Source organism: Lepisma saccharinum, chromosome 25 (genome assembly GCF_977018435.1).
Source record: "Lepisma saccharinum chromosome 25, izLepSacc3.1, whole genome shotgun sequence".
Taxonomy (NCBI): domain Eukaryota; kingdom Metazoa; phylum Arthropoda; class Insecta; order Zygentoma; family Lepismatidae; genus Lepisma; species Lepisma saccharinum.
In genome coordinates, this window is record NC_139253.1 from 13,175,703 (window position 1) to 13,198,227 (window position 22,525).

At 41.3% G+C, this 22,525-nt stretch overlaps 1 protein-coding gene across 2 annotated transcripts in view; it reads right to left on the reverse strand.

Annotated features, from left to right (window-relative positions):
• The window catches only part of sns (nephrin adhesion molecule sticks and stones), a 644,988-nt gene that overhangs the window by 588,344 nt on the left and 34,119 nt on the right, over window positions 1-22,525 (reverse strand). The gene's annotated exons all lie outside the window — the stretch shown is intronic.

Here is a 22,525-nt window from a genome sequence, read left to right on the forward strand (position 1 = left end):
TAAATACAGGAATAAGCACTGAACGGGATTAATCTTGAAACCAAAATCTAGTAACGAAAGTAACCGCGAACGAAATAACAATGGAGGGAGATATGTTATTAAAACAAATTGGTATACAGGAATAAACGCCAGAAGAATAACAGGCGAAAACATAAACCCAATACATAACCTTACGAGTAAAAAAGTAGTAACAGCGAAAGCAGTATTGAACCCAATATAAGCTAGGAACCAATAGAACTATGAAGAAGTATGGAAGTGCATATATGGAAAATAATATTACATATTTTCTATTCCTTCAGTGATTTCCATAAACTGCGTATTCCTTCCGGAGCTTGATTATTGATTGTTAAGTAAACACCGCTCCATCTAGTGTACTCTACAATGGTCACGACAACTATCAATGTATTACACTTGCATTCATCTTCAAGTGTTCGTTGGAAATATCGGACATGAACTCGTAATTGTGGATATACTGACGCATTTCGCAAGGAAGTCTTCCGTCTCTTAAGAGGACTCTGTTGGTTAAGTGCGGGCTCTGAAATCGAATCTGGTCTTTCAGCAACGATGCAGGTTGCTGGTAAATGCGGGCCGCTTGTCATGCATTCAAATTAGCTGCAGAAGGAAATGGGATAAAACCGAGAGAACTGAAGCAAGCATCTGGGATAAAGATGCTCGCTGCTTGGCATTCAACAAATAGTCGGGGGAAACTGTCTCATCCTGGTAAAACGGGTTGTGTAGCCTGGCAGATCTACTAATGAAACTCAGTTCTAGTTGAATTTCAACGATACAGCCTTAGAGCACTAGGTCGACACTTAGGCCTACTTATGAACAATGTCTGCGCTGAGACTGTTTACGTACAACGTCATCATGGGTAGGTGTCATAGGTTACAACACGAATCAGCATTACGTTTGCAAATATGTGTTTTTTACACTTTCATCACACGTCTTAGAAATAGTGCGTTCAAACTAAGTCAGTTTTCCGCGTATTGAACACACACTTGTAAATATAATGCTGATATGTATATTGTTTTGATCATAGGCCTACCATTGATGACGTTATATGTAAACAGTCTCTGCTCATTCATACAAGAGGGAGCTGCCTAGGTTGGCTTACAAATGGGAAGACAAAGCTTGATTTCAAAGCATATGTTACGCTTCTCGGTAACATTATAGTATAGGGGAGACGGATTTCTTCAAATTTACAGGAGAAAATACTTACGAAAATCATTTTCCGTAGCGTTGTGGAAGTTCGTGAAAGTAGTTTTGCTTAATTTTAATCGAAATAAATTCACGACTTCAATACATACCGCCGAATTCACTTGCGAGAAGGATTCGACCATTTGCGCCGTTACGGGAAGAAGGAATTCCCAACCTCTTACCGCTAGAAATGACATCTCACACTTCAACCAATCCGAGAACGGATCAGAGGCACGAAAGGCGATAAATCACTGATCAGAATTCCAGGCAGCTCTACGTGAAGATGTTCCCGAGATATTTTCAGGCGTCAAAAACCCGAGTTCGACGCCACCGCCGAAAACCTATGTCAAAACTCCTAAAGTTCATCAGTACTTGTGTGTCGGAGCGTCTGCACTTCCATCTCGATAAAAACCCCAATATATCGATCCTTGAAATCTCATCTTCTCCCGGCGTATGGCTCATCTCCTGAAGGAGAAGGAAGCGACAAGTTGGATGTGGGAGGAATGGTCTGAAATGCTGTTGGTATTTCTATATTGAAGAGGTTTACTGCCGCAATTTGTGGCCTAAGGGTCCCTGTGATCAAAACGTTGGCATAATGTCGTTCCCTGCTTCTTTTTCTCATTTTCCTCTTCCTCTCCTCTTTTATTGTCCCGGAAACCAGACGCGAAAAAAAATTCAAACAGGAAAACGAATATCGACTACGAAATTCTGATACCGATTTTCTTTACAAGTGTAAGTTCAACTACAGATTTCTTCACAAGTATGGATATCAAGTTTTGAATAGCAAGTAGCATCTCTATGACTTTCACTGTATTTTCCGCAGTGACCAGAAGATGTCGCCTCAAAAATTATTGTACATTCATGAGATACTTGGTGTTTTGGAATTACTATAATACATGTTGATATTTCCATAATTTTTGCTCTTTACTGAAAAACAACCATGTATGGTGTATTTATTATTGATTTCTACCGTTAATTGGGTGTCTATCATGTAGGAAAATAAATTGCAGTAGATTTAACGAGTATTTCATTTATTCCTTAACGATGCTATTCACTGACTCGGGAAAGGAATTGAGTCTAGGTCTCGTCTAGGTCTCGTCTCGACGAAACCGAAAATGCGAGACCAGACCCTTCGACTTGACGAGACCGAGACTTGCTGTTCGACAGTCTCGTTTCGTTCGATGCTTTAGTAAAGCGGAATTTAATGGACTTTAGCATTTACTCAGATTGATTTATATACTATGCGAGTTGTTCAGACATCTTACGGAGTGTGACAATACAGATAGGCATTAATAATTGTTATGGTTGCGATCTTATATATATTTAAATATATTGTGCTCCTGAATAAATTCACTCACTTCCACATGATATATTATTCTCCACTTATTGTTCTACCTAAGTGGTCCATGCTCTCTATAGAGCGTTCTTGTTCAATTCTGTCAAGGGTGGTAAGGGTTGATCCTTTCTAAACACATCCAAATGCACATCCTGGACTGCATTTTGCAGACTAACGCGGCGCTGGCGTCTAAACTCATAGGGCTTTTGTTGAGTCGTCCATATATGTTTGTGATTGTTTCTTCATCCATTTCATCCTATCACCCTTCATCATCTTCGTCACGATTAGCCAAAAGTGGAAGAAATGTGACGCTAAATAAACTAAATCTATCAATCAAAACAATTCTTGCTATTCGTACGTGACGACTTATCTCACAACAGCCGCTACTGGGCCAACTGTTTTCTGTCGACACTGTTCCTCTTTTCGGAAAAGGAACTGTTTTGAAGTTTGGTTCTGGCACATATCACGGCCGCTTCTAGCAGAAGCAACGGATAGGACAGGGGACTCTGGGAACCAGCAAAAGTCAACGACCACAAAAAGAAAAAGAAAAAAAGTTCCCAGCAGAGGTCGCCAGGGCGCTTCAAGTTGAAGATATAGAAATTCCGAACTAGAAGGAGTTTCTCGAAGTTTAGCGAGGTCCAAAAACAACACTCTTGACTTCCAGGAAATTTGTCCTCAAATTGTGTGTCTGCGTTTGCGTGTGTGTGAGTGTGGAAGAGAAAGATGGGACTTGTCTCTCAAACATTTCACTGTCCTAACTTGTTTTAATCATCCTCGCGTTGGGCAACTTTTGGCTTCATGGCACATTTCCTCATCGGAGTACATCTTAAAATCAGTTGGGACGTGTTTAACAATCTACACGAACATGGAATAAGAGTTTGTGATGTCCGAGTGGATCTCATGGGTTCGAAACATTGTCAAAGAATGGGACAACATTAGTTTTAAATACTCTCAACATCAGATAGTAAGGAAAATATGTGGAGAATAAGCACAATTAAAGTAAGGAAGTTAGTTAGGCATATGGAATGAGAAACAAGTACAATGACTAGTTCATATAGAGAGGACAGTAGAGGATGATTTTGAAGAATTGAGAATTGTGATCAGATGCTGAAGTTAGATTAAGATCGGTAGAGATTGGTTGAGAAGAAGCCCAAGGTTCACCAAGGATTTCAGTACGAGAAACAAAGCGAGAGGGAGAGACAGAGAGAGGGAAAAGATAGAGAGTGAGGGATACACAGAAAAGGGGGAGAATTATACATAAAAAGAAGGGGAAAGAAAGAGTGTTGGACACAGATCACAGAGATGCAGACACTCAGAGAGACACCGACAGAGTGAGAGATAGATAAGACTCAGATAGACTAATCGGAACTGGACCTACAGTAGAACCCGAAAGACTGCGTGGTATCCCTCCACCTGGGTTTCGAACCCCGGACCCCTTGATTACAAGGCGACATCGCTAGCGCTACGCTATACAGGGGAGGATACGTGAGAGTCATACACCACACACACAGAGAGTGAGAGTGAGAGAGAGAGAGAGAGAGAGAGAGAGAGAGTTTGTATGTGTTCATTTGTTTGTTATACATACTCAGCTACCCATTTTCCAGGACTCCTCGATGGCGAAGTGGTAGTGTCATCGCCTTGTAATCAAGGGGTCCCGGGTTCGATACCCGGTGGAGGCACATGTTGGTTCGGAGCCCACTTTAGACTGTAGGTCCAGTATCGGTTAGCCTTACTGTGCATAAAGTGGAAAACACGAACCAACCATAACTCAAACAGTAACACTCTGATGATCGTCCAGCCGAGAGGAGAGACAACTGGCGTGTATACGGACATCCCCACAGCGACTCAAATCTACATACAACCTCGCTTCGCAATTAAGTAAAGCTGACACAGTCTACAAAACATTCCAAGCATGGACAGAAGAAAACACGCATTTCTCTCTTTCAATAAACTCCGCTGAAACAGTGACGGCGGCTGAATGCGTTCTTGGTGCTCTTAAACAACACTTTCTAGGAAGGGGGAATCGGGGGGGGGGGGGGTTTGCACTGAGGAAGCTTGCGGCGCTGCCCCAGAGTAAAATGTGTCGCGCGTGCAGGCAAGGTTGTTAAAATTCTTCCCAACAACGACAGGCGATTTTTTTCCTTTAAGGGAAAAAGGCAGCGTCGCCATGGAATCCTTCAAGCTCTCGAAGGCGTAGGCGAGCCTCCACTCTCTTCGAAGTCGTCTCCGGGGATGAGATGAGCCGGAAGGGATGGAGTGTCCGCAAGCTTTATGGAGGGCAAATCCTTCTGGTAAATGTCCCCGTTTACATCCAAATGCCCCCGTTACGTCAGCGGATGGTGTTTGCATGCACATGAAGGATGTCGAGGGGTGATTTGTTTCTTCATATGGACCGATCCAGAGTTGGTTGTTTCTATCAAATTTAGATGTCGCTGCCGATGCATGAATTATAGAGGGACGATACGATCGGTGGCTTTTGTATATCTCGCTGTGTAGTAGGTGGAAAGAAAAGAAACATTCGTTTATCTCGTCAAGTCGCGGAGTACTGTGGATTCTGAGCATTTTGCGTAAAGTTTTGGATGCATTTTCATGAAATGCCGCTATAAATGGAGAGCAGTGATTATAGAAAATTGTGTCTTTGAAAAGGTCAAACTAGACCCTGCACATTGCCATGTGATGTGGGGGGCATGCGGAGGTAGGGTTAGAATCTAGGTCGCTTGCAGAGGTGATGTGATCAGTATCACGCTCCGGCAGCCATTACTTCGTGGGTAGCAGTTTATTAGAGGCTGGGCGAACTCCAGAGCCGGCCGGTTCCGTGCAGGGATATTGGTGGAAGCACTCCTACTGTGTCAATAAGGCAGGTATAAGTATTGGCCTCGTAGCACCAAGATAAACATTGAGGGTCAAAGAAGGGGAAGAGATACAGATATCTTAGCGGGTTAGTATCGGAGAGGGCTGTAGGTTCCCGTGTGGCCAATAGCTATAGAGTCGGTTTGGGGAAAATTTCATTCTTCAATGGATATGGCTCTTAATCGTAGTGTTAAAAGCCCACAATATCAGGACCGGGCAACACGTCCATTTCGTGGAAGAGCGCTCTCGTATGCACGCGTAATCTCAGAGCGAAGGGGAGGGAGAAAGCTAGGCAGACGGCCATGAAGTGCATTGTGTAGACGAGAAACTCGCGGTGCAAGGAGCGCTCGCCGTGTTTCACAAGCGCATACGAGTTGCCCAACCTCCACTGAATCATCTGACAAAACAGAATACTAGAAATCTGCATTATATCGTCCAGGCTCGGGCATTTCAAGGGTACTGTTAATATTGAAACTGCTCAGCGCTCTAGCCTAACTTTGATATGGCTTTGCATATAGTAAGTGATGCGGGCATGTACATCCGGGGATTTCGCTAAAGCTTAAGCTGGCTAGTTTCAAGTAGCGGGGCAGCCTCTCCATAGCTGCGCCAGGAGACGGATCACACCCCAACCTCGCTCGTAATCCAGTAATGAATTCGCAAACATCTTCCATAACACCAGCAGTGCTTCTCGTCTCTTTAAGCTCTTAGCAACCTCGCTTCCCTTCATCCGCTTCTTGGAACACTTACCCCTTCCCCCCCGCTACGATTTCTCACACCTACCTCCTCCCCCTGGAAAAGAAAACGGGTTTGTTTATAGCTCTATTAAAATCTTTATTCCTTATCAATTGGACGCCTGTACGACACCTTTGGGGATGCCGCGACCCCGTTCCTCTCTCGCACATTTACCCATTAGTTGTCGTTTTAAAGGAACCGACCCCATCCCCCTTCCACCCGCAAACAACGCCTTGTTCTTGTTTTCTCAGCCAGGCAAACCTCTCGCATCGCCTAATTTATTCCGTGTCAACAGCGAACTCAATTAAAACCGCGATGTACGTGCAAAGTTGGGTAAATTAATCCTGGTTCCCTCCTTCACCTCCAAAGTGTAATTGGAGAGTCGACTCCAAGACGACGTGGATCGGGGGAGGGGGGGAAATTTCGAGGTTCCAAAGAGGGACATGCAATTTAAAATAAAAGGCAAAGTCCTTGGCGAGGTATGGAAATAAGCAAATCAAGATGACGGCGGGAATGGAGGAGAATTAAAAATTGATAAAGAGAAGGCGAAGAGTATGCTGTGTTCTCGTTTGTTTTGTCCGCTGAGGAGAACATTTTGCAAAACTTTTGTATAATGGCCAACTCTTCATAAACCATCAATGGGACCGTTTCACAAGCTCTAGTCAAAACTAGAAATCCAATCAACAGAAATTAAGATATACAGGGTGCTTCAAAAGGATTAAATCTGTTTTCATTCTCTGAGAAGACATCATCATCTGCGAGCATGCACAGGTACAGTCACCAGCAATAAAAATGGGACGCCTAGATGTGTGTTACCTAATCTAGGGCGGTGGTAGAAGTTGCCATTGGAAAGTTGCTATTAAAATCCACTTATTGCAGTAGAGTTAGGCAACATACCGGGTGGCAAGAATTAATCTTACCCAAGTCAGAGCCCTCTGTAGCCTGTTTGAGGCATCGTAGAACTCTGAAATTTGTTGAATCCACTATGCAGACCATGGGGAAGAGGATGGCGATAAAAAAGAAAATAGTTCAATTTTCCGCCACCAGGTTGAAATGTGGCGCTGTACTTCAATGATGGGTTGTACAAATAATCACGTTAAGTGATTTAACTGAGTTCTTAATTAGAAAGATATTTGTTAGTGGCTGGAAGTTGCGAGAAAATAATCTATCGTTTATTGCAAGATTGCAAGGTAAAGGCAAATCCATAACCAATTGGAGCAGTTTACATCATTATTACAACTCATCAATGAAGTACAGCGCCACATTTCAACCTGGTGGTGGAAAATTCAACTTTTTATTTTTTATCGCCATCCTCTTCCCCGTGGTCTACATAGTGGATTCACCAAATTTCAGAGTTCTACGATGCCTCAAACAGACTACAGAGGGCTCCGAGTTGGGTAACTTTAATTCTGGCCACCCGATAGATAACGTCTTGCAGAGAAGTGAGCATTTCAGGATCTAGTAGTCCCATTTTGATAGTTGGCGACTGTACCTAGCATTTAATTTGAAAGATCGTGACATTACTAAGACTTCTCCTGCTCACCCCAAAATAGGAAAATAGATAGGCCCCCGAGTTTATTTAACCTGACCAACACTCTACAAACGTCAAAGTACATTTTTTTTAAGCCCACTGTGGAGAGAATTCTGCATTGCCAACATTTTTGGAAACCAATGCATCCAGCTGGCAAGGCTCTGATGTCTGAAACCACAGTCAGGAAAATAATCTAGTCTTATTTTTGACCTTACTTGATTTCAGTTCCCCTATAGAGCCCCATTTTTTATTAGTAAAGTATATGTAGTTCCTCATATGAAGTTCATCTCCATAACTGTTTCATTTTACAAAGACGAAGATTATTATAATTCACGAGATGAAACGTTTCGTTATTGTTGAGGAGCATGTCTTTCATGGGTGTACATGGGTGTACAAGAGCTAACGCACTAAATGCCTGTCAGAGGAGTGTCAGAGGAAAGCAGTAAGCACTTAATAAATGAACAAATTGATTGAAGGATGGCACAGAATGCCCAAGATAGTTTTAGAGGAGTATGAAGGATGGAAGGATACAAGTAGAACTATTGTACTTAGAGGTGTAAATCAATGACAGTAAAAGCAATAAGAGGTGGGATTTACGCTACAATAGTAAAGTCGGCTCGAGTTTAAAAGAAACCAGTATAAATCTACATGAGAAATATAATATACAACGGATCAGAGAGACTAGCCAAGAAAAAAAATAATAATGAGATATGAGTACCTTTGAAATAGCAATATAGACAATTTACTGAAAGAAAAAGAACTGTGAAATTAAAAAAACTTGTCAGTAGAACTAATGAAAGAAGGATATTAATACAGGCAGTGACATCTAGGAAGAAGAATTTCAATGTCTTAAAATCTGACAATTTGGTGAAAGGGGATTGGATGATTGTAAAGAAAAATGAATTTCGTAAATTTGAAGAGAATGGTAAATCGAGAAAAATGGATAAGAATGTATGAAGGAACTGGATAAACCAAGAATTCTAAGTTACTGACAACACTGATCTTATCTGCTGTAATGCAACTGTGCCCACGACAGTCGCTCACAATACTTGACAATTGTACATAAGGACAACTATCACATGTGGCACATTGTGTTCGAACGTCCACAAAACCTCTGACCTTCTTGACCTCACTGCCAACACGAGCCTCGCAGACATCCTATTCGACCTCCAGCACTGCTAGAATTCCCACTGTCATTCGTTTGTCCTCGCAGACATTTGTATATATTTGATTTGTCACACTCGGACGACAGTGGAGGCAAAAAAATGTTCTTGTACCTCGAATCCCCTCAACGTGATGCTGACCCGCACGACGTGGGTGGACTTGAATTACGCGCATGTTGTCGCCAACGCACAATGCCTAAGTGGTCCGTACCCAAAGACTTATCAGATGGTTTGCGCGTGGCGTGGGGAGTGGCTTGTCCTCCGTCCCTTCACCCTCTTCCTGAAGTAAGAGAGGAAGACAATGAGGAAGAAAACAGAGGAAGGAGGACACGAGCTATCTGTCACTCTCTCTCCTTCGCTATCTAAAAAGTAGAGGAGGAATCTAGTTGGTCTTCCATTCTCTTTCTTGCTTCCTTCCTTTCTCTCGTAGAGAGAAGATTGACAGAGTTTACTTCGCTTTTCTTCCACTTTTGGCTAGTCGCGACGATGAGGATGAGTGGTTATGTAATGAAATTAATGAATGGATATTTCCAAAGAACGCCACAGCCGGGATTCGAACCTGGGACCCCTGGCGATGTAGCGCGCTGTGCTAAGCACTCCCCCACGAAGGTCTGCTCGGAGAGACAGTATGGGAAGTTAGAAAAAATGCTAGTTGGACGATTTACATATAAAAATTACGAAGAAAGAATGCACTAGCTCTTCTCCTTTCCTTTCTTATCCTTGCACTTGAAAAACTTGAGCAGCTTATCATATTGTATAATCACAGACCCTTATCTGTAGTATAATCTTATTGAATAAAAATCTAGGTAAATTTGTCGTAAGGGACAGACGGATTTAATCAAATTTACAGGAGAAATTACCTACCGAATGCAGTTTCTTTATACTTCTGGAAGTTCGGGGAAGTATTTTCTCGCATCGTTCATTGAATTTTGCCGGTAAACCATCTACTTTTCGATATAAATGTGTGACCGATGCACGAAACCTCTTGCATCCATTTACTTCCAGGTGGATGTAGCCTGTGTGTGATGACGTAATCCCGGTCAGTGTTTCCAAACATGTGTTTTTGTAACTGAAGAAGGTACGTTTCCGCAAATGGTTTGTGGGGCTATGTGTCAATGGTTCTTGGAGCTATGCGAGAATGGTGTGTGGGGCTACGCATATTTTTTTCGAAACCAATTTTTAACTATTGTAACCTATACGTGACCCTACCTAACCTAACCTTACCGGAAATGGTTCGTGGGGCTATGTATGAATGGTTCGTGAGGCTATGCGTCAATGGTTTGTGGGGCTACGTAGGTATTTTTGGGTGCAGTGGGGTGGAAGCACTGCATGCCGAGTACGGTAGTGAAACTGTGACCTCCATTTTGCGTGTTACCGAAGGCAAAAAGAAACGAAGAAAACTTACTCGATATGTCGCAAATAGAGCTTATTACCGTGAAATAAGCGAAATGCCACCTTCAGCAATGTTTCTCAATGCAGAATACGTAAGTACGAATATTCAAATTAAAGGAACTAGCAAATTTCAGCTGTCTGTCCCTTACGAGACATTTACCTAAATCTATATATTGAACTCCTCACAAGAGATAATAGAGAAAGACACACTGAAAAAGAGAGTGAGAGAAGAAAGAGGAAGAGAGAAAGAGAAAGTGGATGAGAAGAAAGAGGGATAGAGAAGAAAGAGGGGAAGAGAGGGAGATAGGGGAGAAAGAATGATCTCATTTATTTCTATCTTCTCTGCCTTACTTCCTTCACTCTCCTTCCCCTCTCTTCTTTATTCCCTAAAGAGGAGAGAGAGACCGGTGTGACTTCAGAGGAACCAGGTTCGATTCTTAGGTCGAGCATTCCGCTAAAATCAGAACTGAACTATGCTTCAATTTAGTCTCCCTTAGATAGGAGTTTGGAGACAATTTCCCAGCAATTAAGTTTCAAAATTTGATCCACTTAGAAATTCTCCCACGTTAACCAGGAGAATCTTCATTGCATTCGGCGTTCCACCAGATCTCACATCGCAATTTGCAATTGTGTAACTGTTGCTATGCAGATAACATAAACAATAGATTCGCATCAACAAAAGGGCTGCAGTTCATTGTTTGAATTCCAGGTAGTTTATTGGTTGGCGGGACTCGATATCAGCTGATCCCTAACAGGTGAAAATTATCAGAGGATTTCGCCCGGATGGATGGCATTAACGCGGCAGATCTGCGCCGACAAAGAATTCGCTTTTCGCTGGAAATTCGAACGAGTTGAATGCATTTGAACTTATATGAACCTCAGCGGGGACAAAACTAATTACGCGGTCTCTGCGATAACGAGGCATTTAGCGAATATTGTTCCGGAGTCTGCGGGTTCGACCTGAGTCCCTGATCCTACGGATTCAAGCGCCTCGTTGTCGCGCAGTCCCGAAGATTGCCTCTTGCATAGTCCGCCATGCATTACAGCGGATGCTACCGGGTTGCAGAACCTTCCAGGATAATTACTCTTCCCGTGCTCAACGGGCTGATTTACGGTGGGCAACTTGAAACTTCTATGCTTAACAGGAGAGTGCACATTAATTTTGCGGACGCGGCACCGCCGTAGGGGGGGGTAAAAGGGGAGGCTCGTGCTAAAATGGTGATCCCTTCAAGATTCCGTGGCTGTGGGAATTGAAAAACAAAATACGGTCGTGGACAATTAAAGTTATGGTTTCGTTTGTCTTGTCGTAATAACGTGTGGATTATATTCGCTGTTGTCTGTACGTTTGTACAGTCAACGGAAAAGATAACCACGCAAATTGTCCATCTTATTTTCATTCTTTCTTGATTCTGCATCCGGTGTTGTTTTAAGAAATTGAATTTTGTTGATTCGAAGTTGTTTTCTGCTTATTGACGTTTTTATTTCAATGCATGATCATCACATGGAAAACAAACTTAATGAAAAATGGTAACGGGCAATTCGCCTGCAATTTCTATTGCCGTTTGGTACAGAAATCTGTCTAATAATCGAGAGGAGACCAATCTGAATGAAGTTTTGGTTACACACTGCGAGAGTTCTAATCATTCAGCTAGCCGAGAGCTTATTTATTATATTACAACTCTAGATTTCTAAAAAGATACACGACATACTAACATAGAAGAAAAGCATTACACACCTAGGGCCTTCGATTGGTCTAGCTCATCAAGTAATGAAGAAACGAACTTCTCGGGATAGGCATAAGGGTAACTTAAGACCAGGATCTGGGTTCTCGTTGGTAAGGGAATTTTCTTACATTTCGTACTTGAAATAAAAGGCTAGCAATCTTCCTCTTCTTTTGGTTGTCACTTTCACAAATACAAATATACTAATGACTCAATCCAGATAGAGTTCGTATTTAGACCCAACAGCTCCACCTAGGTTTCTTATCCTCGGTCCTTTGGCACCACAGGGACCAGTCCTGGTTTTGCACCAGAATGCGCCCAAAGAGGTAACTGCTAAGAACATCCCGATCGGTATTCGGCAACCGGATCAATTGTGTCTCTGAACTTACAATTTTTGTTCCTTTTACATAAAAGTTTTATTGATAAAATGCCTAGACAACATTATTTACATGTCTTCAAGATTTGTTCAATTACATCATGTAATTTCAATACTTACAACGATTTTCAAATAAACCTATCAACCTGATAACTTTTCAGAATGTTGTTACATCTTACAACTCTTAAATATTCAAAAGCAGAACAAATAAATATTCTGAAATATTCATAGTCAAAGAACATTTATACAGATGTTTCATTCTTTGATATAAAATATGAGTTTACCCAAAACGACTAGGGCGACACAAGCGAGAGACAAGGAAAAAATACATAGACAACGACAACCTCCAAGGTTTGTTAAATTACGTAATGTAATTTTAATACAACGATTTACTATAAATCCATCATCTTGATATTTTTTTAGAATGTTATTACATCTTAAAACTCGTAAATATTCAAAAGCAGGATAGGCTAATTAAATACGCTGAAATATTCAGTCACAGATCATTTGTACAGATGTTTCAATCCTTGATTCAAAAGATGTTTACCCAAAACGACTAGGGCGACACAAGCGAGAGAAAAAAAGAAACACATGAAAAAGAAGAGATAGGAAGGACATGATACATGGGTAGAGAAACGAACGAAGGAGAGTGAAAATTGGAGAGAAAGAAGAGAGAAACTAGTTGAGAGATAAAAAGAAAGAGATAATTCTAGCAGATGTGGCCACTAAAACAGAGTTTGCATGAAGATCTCTACACTCGACCCCCCCCCCCCCCAATGAAATTCTCTAACGACACAACTGGACTGACTAGAAGCTATTGGACCTCCAGGAGAGCTTACAAGGGGAGGGACATAGGAAGGGGGGCGGATATCAGATTCCGAGAAAACGGAACTGTGATAAACCACCCATGCGAGGAGTTTCTTTGACAAACAGTGGCATTCCGCGTTGTGCCCGGTGGACACATGAACAGACTCACTCAGGTGAGAAAACCCAACAACAGAAAAGCTGTAGCCAGTGTGAAGGACATTACTAACACTATAGCACCTGCACGGTTTACGCATTTACGACTTAACGCACAAACAAAAGACAGGCGAGGATGGTTGGCACGTTGTTTTTTTCATCCAATCCCTGCCAGCATGAGAACGTCTATTAGTACACGGTGTTCTGGGAACTGGGTTTACCTTCAAAATAGCTGTTCATTGGAGGTTTCTTTAGTCAGCAACTCTTGCTTGTTTGGACAATTGCCTGTCTACAGTCAGCAGGTGTCAAATTCAATACTGAACGGTGGCGGACTTAACATCCTTTAAAGGGGCACACAATATGTAGGTCTATACACACACAATATAGACAGAGCAAGGGAGGAATTGATTGAAAGAGAATATTATGAAGCTAAAGGAAAAGAGATCGGTAGCGAAAGTGAGGGAAAGAGAGAACTAGAGAAAGGTAAGGTGAAAGAAAATGGTACAGAGAGATATATAGAGAAAGTGAAAGGGAACTGGAGAGGGAGAAAGTTAGAGAAGGAGAGAGTGAGAGATGAATAGGGCTAGAAAAAACAGTGTGAAAGAATAGAGCTAGAAAGGAAGAGAATGATAGGGCTAGAGAGGGAGAGAAAAATAGAATTAACAGAGAGAGGGAAGGAGCTAGAAAGAGTGGGAAATGGATAGGGCTAGAGAAAAAGAGAGAGAGAGAGAGAGAGATAGTGAAAGAGAGCTAGAATAAGATAAAGAGAATGACACACATAGAGAGAGAGAGAGAACCAGAAAAGTCAAAGATAGAGCTATAGCTAGAAAAGGAAAGAGGATTACAGAGAGGGAGAGGAAGGGATAGGGCTAGAAAGAGAGAGCTTAAGTAAAAGAAAATGGAGGAGACGTAGAGAGAGAGAATGGGAGGGTGAAAGAGAGCTAGGGTGAGAGACACAGAGAATGATGGAGAGAGAGAAAGTGACTCACAACCACCAAACTTCGACGCTGTGTAGAAGACATCAAGGCGAACAACTTTTCTCAGTATTTTTTTCTCTCTGAAACCTCATTTCAGCTCGACGAGACCTCGAAAACAGCATTTTTTAGCCCGCATAAAACAGCATGGGTTCATAATTCCCACTGATTACATTTCTGTCGTGCAACCTACTGAAAATAATTGTTCATTTGTTTTCCTCTCCTGCCTCCGCTACTTTATAAAAATAGAAATTACAATTCACTCATCCAAGATTAACGTAATTTGTGAGGCCCTTACAGTGTAGTGGCTCACGTTGTAACTTTGTCATCAAGAGGTCGCGAGTTCGATTCCATGCCCATTCTCCAGCGTTTCGGATTCCACTCACAATTACCATAAGTCAAGAATTTTTGGGAGGAGGTAGATATAATTAGTATAAACAAGGCACTAGCTTACTCAGATTATTATTATTATTAATTATTATTATTACGGGGTTGGAATTGTAAAACTGGATATCACATAGCTCCGTTCTAGATACGGTGACAATAGTTCAAATATTTTGTAATTACAATTGTTTACTTTCATTTTAAAAGTTGTTTACAGGCAGAAAATGGTAATCGGTAGTCATTTAAAGGGAGTATGCATTTCTTACTTTGACTTTCCCAGAGTTCACGATTGATTCCATTTGAAAATGTTGATTTTCTCAAAATTTCTAGAGGGGCTGTAGCCCAATCAGCGTATGCCAGCGTCACCAGAGATTTATCCAGAATCTTCCATCTTTGGGGAAAGAGATGTAAGGGTATATTTAGCGCCAAAAAATCACCAAAAATTGAGCCTTTGTGAAAAATGTTAGGGAGTGTGGTAGGGGGTGTGTGTGCATAAATCACTGAGTATCAGGAGCGTATACTCTAGGCTAGCTAAGCTATCTGCGAAGCCTGAAATCTAATCTAGAGAATAAAATACAGGATGCTGATTCTGGAGTTGGTAACCTGATTTTCTATGAGTTGGCAACCTGGTTTCCTATGAGTTGGCAACCTGATTTGCTATGAGTTGGCAACCTGACTTCCTATGAGTTGGCAACCTGACTTCCTATGAGTTGGCAACCTGATTTCCTACGAGTTGGCAACCTGATTTCCTACGAGTTGGCAACCTGACTTCCTACGAGTTGGCAACCTGACTTCCTACGAGTTGGCAACCTGATTTCCTATGAGTTGGCAACCTGATTTCCTATGAGTTGGCAACCTGATTTCCTATGAGTTGGCAACCTGATTTCCTATGAGTTGGCAACCTGATTTCCTATGAGTTGGCAACCTGACTTCCTATGAGTTGGCAACCTGATTTCCTATGAGTTGGCAACCTGATTTCCTATGAGTTGGCAACCTGATTTCCTATGAGTTGGCAACCTGACTTCCTATGAGTTGGCAACCTGATTTCCTATGAGTTGGCAACCTGATTTCCTATGAGTTGGCAACCTGATTTCCTATGAGTTGGCAATCTGATTTCCTATGAGTTGGCAACCTGATTTCCTATGAGTTGGCAATCTGATTTCCTATGAGTTGGCAACCTGATTTCCTATGAGTTGGCAACCTGACTTCCTATGAGTTGGCAACCTGATTTCCTATGAGTTGGCAACCTGACTTCCTATGAGTTGGCAACCTGATTTCCTATGAGTTGGCAACCTTATTTCCTATGAGTTGGCAACCTGATTTCTTGTGAGTTTGCAACATGATTTCTTGTGAGTTGGTAAGTTTATTTCTATTCATAGCTTACGACCACGAGACATAGACCAGATCTTGGACTCTGTATACGCCACTGCTATCACGCATCGCCATCCCTCTGGAAGCTCGAGAACGTTAGAGCGACTTTGACTAGGGAATCGGGCATCGAACTCCGGATATCTGGACAACCAGTAATCGCCTTTCAAAAAAGCTTTCTCATTCACAACACTCAGGAGTACACGGTCCTGCACGCAAAGGATTCTGGTATTGCAGTTGCGCAAAAGGTCCAACACGCCCTCTCAGTATTTTACACGGAAAGCATTTCCCGCCAACTTTGTTAGCACACCTTGCATGTTTCAAATGCGGGCTCGGCTGACATGTCTTTTGATGCGCAGCGAGTAACAGTACTGGGCCATTGGTACCGGCATGTCTGCACTTGCCACATAAAGAACAAACCCGTGACCTTCATATTTATAGTTCAACTTCCTCCCACATCTCAGTCTGATGGTAGAATTTATGGTACTTTCAAAAGGTGCGGAACTGGTATACCAAGCGGAATATGGATGCAAGTTTATGTAGTGGCGTGCCGGGAGGATAAATTTTAGGATTTTACAAAAGCGTGCGTTCTACAACGACAACAGCAATAAGTAATTTAGTTACTTAGGGCCTCCCTGATGGCGCCGAGGCAATGTCGTCGCCTTGTGATCAAGGGGCCCAGAGTTCGATACCCTGTGTAGGCACATAGTGGTTCGCATCGCACTTTAAACTGAGTGACAAGTCCCGATTATCCTATCTGTGCATAATGTGGACTTAAATTTCAAATTTGTTATCTTACAATTGTTTATAACCTTTCGATATTAATAACGCTGTGAAGCTGTGGCGGCGATTGAGTTCCAAAACCGGGGGGGGGGGGGGGGGGCAATGCCCCCTAATCATCGCCACTACTGTGATGGAGCAGAAGATCAGGCATTTCAAATACATTTTAGACACCTAGTTTCACCACAGAAACTAGTCGAAATTAAGATATAATGAATTAAATACTTGTGTTGCAAACAAAATTATTAAAGGGATTCTACTAACAAGATAGTCAAGCGACTACAATAAAGAATGATCTACTGTCAACACTGTTTTTGGTTTGCTTTAAGGCAGGACAAATATGCCCAATGAGCACACGCGCGAACAGAGGGAGCTCTAATCTAGATAACGGGGTTGAAAGGGGATGAGAGAAAAATAGGGTAGAACAACAACAGGTCGACAAGTTGTAAATGTTCCCGAATGCAACCACGACGACGGATTAGGCCGGATGCAAAAAATTCCCACGGGATGCAAAAGCATTATGCATTTTATTAGTTAAAAATAAAAAAAATCGGAACAATCGTACGTAGTCTGTGAAAGATTCATTTATGAACACAGAGAAACTGCAGAAGTTATGAAAACTGCAGACAGTGAGAATCAGTAATGAGAACAGGACCTAGCTCCTCATTTTCTTTCTCTTTTTCGTCTGCCAACCCCACCCTGAACTTTAATAAGTTCCACGTTGGATTATCCTGTGAATAATGCACAAAGCTGCGCATATTTGCTCACCGTTCAGGGCAACTAATGGCTGTTTTTTCAGGTACTTACGTATTGTTACTACGACAGGTAATTCTATACGGAAACACGAATCTAAACTGGTAATATCCACCAATACAAACACGCCTTTCTGCATGAATCTATATGGGGATTTTAATATTAAACCATGGCCCTTAACAAGGCGTTAATTCCCGTGAATGGTTTCACTGGCGTTAGCGAAATAACGTTTCGCAAACCTAGTTTTAATCTGACGTTATTTAACTAACACGAAACGAGGTCAAACAGGTGAAAAATGTGCATGCAATGAATCACGAAAATGCTATTAATGTATCATACGAATATTTCTAATTTTCAATTAACGAAAAAGCTATACATTATTATTGAAGTAAAACGCTGTGTACTTGCATACCTAACACTGTCCATAGCCACAAGTTAATAGACTTATTAATACTACGATTTAAGTCTTGCAAGAGCTCCACAAGTGCACGGACAATCTGAAAATAAACAGTTCGTCGACACATCTCCATGTCTGCCATCTTACGTTCAGAAAAACAACAAAATGCCTCAACCACAATATATTTTGTAGTTTATTGAACTATGCACAATACATGGCTCCGACCACTGGCATACACAGAGGGGGGGCAGATGGGGCTAGAGCCTCTTCGAAATTCTGAGAATATCAACATTTTCAAATAAAAGAAGAAAATCAGTGGTAAATGCAACCCCCCACCCCCCGCAACAAAAATGAGCCGATTGCCTTTGAGAGTGTTAAGTTCTAATAAGATAAGTTATTGTGCATGCCGCCCCATGCAAAGCAATAATGTACTATCTACCTTTACAATTCCAGCCCCCCCGGAAAAAATTCTGCGTATACGCCAGTGGCTCCCACTCAAGTCCAAGAGGACCCCAATGTTGTCAAATAACTTGTTAACAATTCATTTTGTACACAAGTGTATGGCATTTGCCAGCTGCTAAAACGTTTCTGTAATATTCATGAAAGTGAGATGATTATGGGCTGAAACAGCCTCAGTGAACTTCATATTTTTCTTGTCAACAACTGTTGATAAAAACAAATATAGTCTTGTAATAAAAGTGAATGCCATGTGAATATATTGTAGTTTAAGTTTAAGGTACAAGGAATGTGGCAGTATTAGCAAATTAGTATCCTGTTAGGATATACAACTATATGCAACTATAAACAGTCATGTACAAAAGATTCAACCCTAATTATATATGATTTGTTGTTTTAAGTCCACTTTATGCACAGTAAGGCTAATCGGGACGAGACATACAGTTTAAAGTGGGATCCGAACCACTGTGCCAAGTGCCTCCACAGGGTATCGAACCCGGGACCCCTTGATTACAAGGCGACGACGCTACCACTCCGCCATCGGGGAGGCCCTCCTAATTATATATGTAATAATAAGGAAGATGTACAACACATTGTATTTGCGTGTGAAAGGTACATATACAGGAAAGAGAGACACTCTATACAAGATTTATAAACTGTACAATTCCTTTTCCAAAGTGTATGGAAACTTCAGAACATGAAACTAACCTTATAGTGGGAGAAAATGTGAAATTTCAGCGAAACAAAAGTGATTTCAATCAATAGTGGAATATGTTTCGGTCAAAAAATAATGCAAACACGCACGCCCTGTACAAGTTTAGTGAAAACTTGGAACTCCTTGTCCTATTTCTGGTTCACTGCATTCACCATTTGGTGCGTTGAAGGTTTCCGCTGGGTCGTTCAGCAGTCTGGAAGAGGAGATCCTTACTTTCTGTTTTTTCCAGCCTTGCATAACAAAAGATATGCTAGTAATGGCCCTTAGTGCATGGTTCGGGATCTTGGCTGAGGGAAGAAAGGAATTTTGTTACATTACTGTATCAAAGGCTCCTCCAATTTCAATTTATATGCAAGGACGTCCGCACTTTGGTCGAAAACTTAATTCTTCGTGGACCCGGGGAGAGGCAAATTCCAATTTAAATGCATTGTGGTATACATATTAAATGTAGGGTACTTTAGCTGAGAGGAAATTACGGCCTGGACAAGACGTCTCCTTCCATCTTGGACGGAATTTCCGTTTCCAAGGAAACCACCGGCTGTTTTAAAGAATAATCCACTGCCCAAAAAGAAGAACGCTTTAGCTGCTGATGTAAAGGTTATTGCGTGGAGACAGATTAGGGTTCGTATACTTGTCGAAGCAGGCTCTTCTTTCATTAACATCGCCACGACTGAACGACAGCTGTTTTTAGATTTGCCTAGAAAATGTAAGTTTTATTAATCTGTTTTTCCTTGTTTTAGGTCAGTCTTGCTCCTCTTTAGGGAAACTGCTTGCTTGATTAGCCTAATTTTACTTCACTTTTTGTGCCACTTTCGGCTAATTTGCAAAGATGGGGATGAGTGATGATATGATGAAATTGATGGACACTCGCAAACATCCATGCCCAGGCCGGGATTCGAACCCGGGACCTCTGGCGTCTTGGCGTGACGTGTTAACCACTCCGCCACGGGAGCTGGTTTTAGGAAAATTGCAACGAAAAGGATGAGTGGTGATGAGATGGTTGGGATTCGAACCCGGAACTCTGGCGTCGAAGCGCGCTGCCCGAAGATGAAAGAGAGAGAGTGTAATTAGAAAAAAACTGTTTCTATGGAAACAAATGAAGAAAGATACATAGACACAAATAAAGAAATAGAAGACAGAACCAAGGGGTATAAAGAAATAAAATATTGCATGTCACTAACTGGTAATGTTACATTAATGATTTTCACGGCATATATTTGCAAGAAACGTCATACATTTAGGTGTTTCTCTTTACATAACGAAATATTTGAAACCCCATATTAATTGCCAATTCAACACTGGTATTTAGGTAATATCGCCTGACTTTTCTAATTTTTAAACTTTTCTTATGAAATGTTCTTCTCCATGACTTTTCTGTGGACATGTATGGATTTCCAGCACATATTTTAACCACTTTTAAAATAATGCAGTTGTGTAAGATGACCCAGCCACTAGACTCAACAAAATCGAGATGGCACGTATAGTCATTGTTCTTTTCACGTAATCAGTCAAGCATCTTTACTCTGAGATGAAATCAACGAGTTCAAGGCAATCTTGCAATGTTTCTTGCCAGTTGGCAACCTCTGCAGCAAAGATAATCTTCTCCGGATCGAACCTGTGGTACCCACCGTAATATCTCAGCCTCCCACATCACTGAGCAAGCTTATGAAAAGCCTTCTCCCAAGACAGACACAATATCGACTTGTTTGTGATTGAGTATCTTGCTATGCCTCCCTCACCCCCCCCCCCCCCACCCGTATCCGTTTCGACTTCTTGCTTTGAGTTGTTTCGCTGAAAAAGCCCGTTCCTTTAGGGTTGTCCATTTCTTCCTTCTTTTTCAAAACTAATTCCCCTTCCGTACGTTCATCTCTCGTCCAATCATATCTTCTTGATGCAAAAACCAACATACTGTAAACGCCCGTATATATTCAAACAATGCGGGATGAGAACTACTACAGAACACAGGCAGAAAGCTATTTAGCCAAGGTTTACTTCCCTTGAATAAACATTTACAAAAACTTCGCTCGTTTTCAATCAAATGTTACATGGAAATTCTTCAAGCATCAAGTAAGTTCTTAACGGAACACGAGTTCAATGAAGTTTACATTGTGTGTCAATAGAGAGCAGCACTACTGCGTCGAGAAGAAATTATCTTGATGTTCCGGGATCAGTAATTGATATGACCTCACTTGAGGTAATTTGAGAGTGCATATTCCCACTCGATAATGTTTCTTACGGCTCAATCGTCATATTACGCGAAATGGACATGCCTTTTTTTTCATATTTCACATTTCGCTTAATTTAAGCTGAAAGGAAAGCATTTCAAATGAAGGAAACTTTTTATTAGACTGCTTCCGTAATGCATCATCATTTTCAACACATTCTCAATGAGGATATAACGAAAGATGAAATTTACATACAGAAAGTAATCCATTCACAAAATTATACATAACGGTAATATAATGGCCAATAGAGGACGGTAATGTTAGGCTTGTTCATATTAGTTTCTAGCCAATAGCCTTAATATTTATTGGGTACATAAGCACATTTCGTAACTGCCTGTTTTTCTATTTGTTAACAAAAACCACGACACCGAACAACCAGATCACTGACATGTAAAAGAACAAAAACAACTTACTTATATTCTGAATGAATGATTTAGCTTTATACACACAAAACCTATACATAGGGGGACATTTTAAGGGGACAATTTAAACATTTGCCTTTCATCTTCAATGAGCTAAATTAGAAATTCATGTCTGGCCTAAAATAGCGGACAGATGTCTAATCAGATAATCTTGTGCTGATAAGTCATTTGGCGAAACAGAAATGCAACATGTAGAATTGGAGAAATAAACTTAAACGAACTCTGTGGTCAAACGGCTTTTCATTCGTGACGTCTGGGAAAGTCTCATTATCATTTTATCTACCTTTGTAGACAGGGGCCATCTACTTCTTCTCAAGAAGCTCCCCAATTGATCACTGCTAGGTCAAGACAGTGTTGCCACAATATGAGGGCACAATTTCCCTTTCCGAAGGGCAAAATTTCCCTTTTTGGACCATGTTTTCCCTTCACCTAAGCAAGTCATACAATAATAATAATATTAGTAGTGGTAGTAGCAGTCCCGGTAATTTTTATTATTATTAGTGGTGGTGGTGGAAGCAGCAGTAGTAGTAATTCCGTTGGTCCATGTACGAATGAATAAAAAATGTTATTTTTTTCCACATGTCACTTTCATCGCTTCCTGACCAGTTTTCCCAGGTTTGGATCCTGGTCAGGAATCCATTTAATCATTAATCCTCATCGTTACTATTATCCGAGAGTGCAGAAAAGCGATGTACTTAACAGAAATATAAATAGATGCAGGCTATATTCAAGGGAGCAGTAAAAAGAACAGAAAAGATGAAAATGTGAATATGAAACTGGAACTTAACATAAA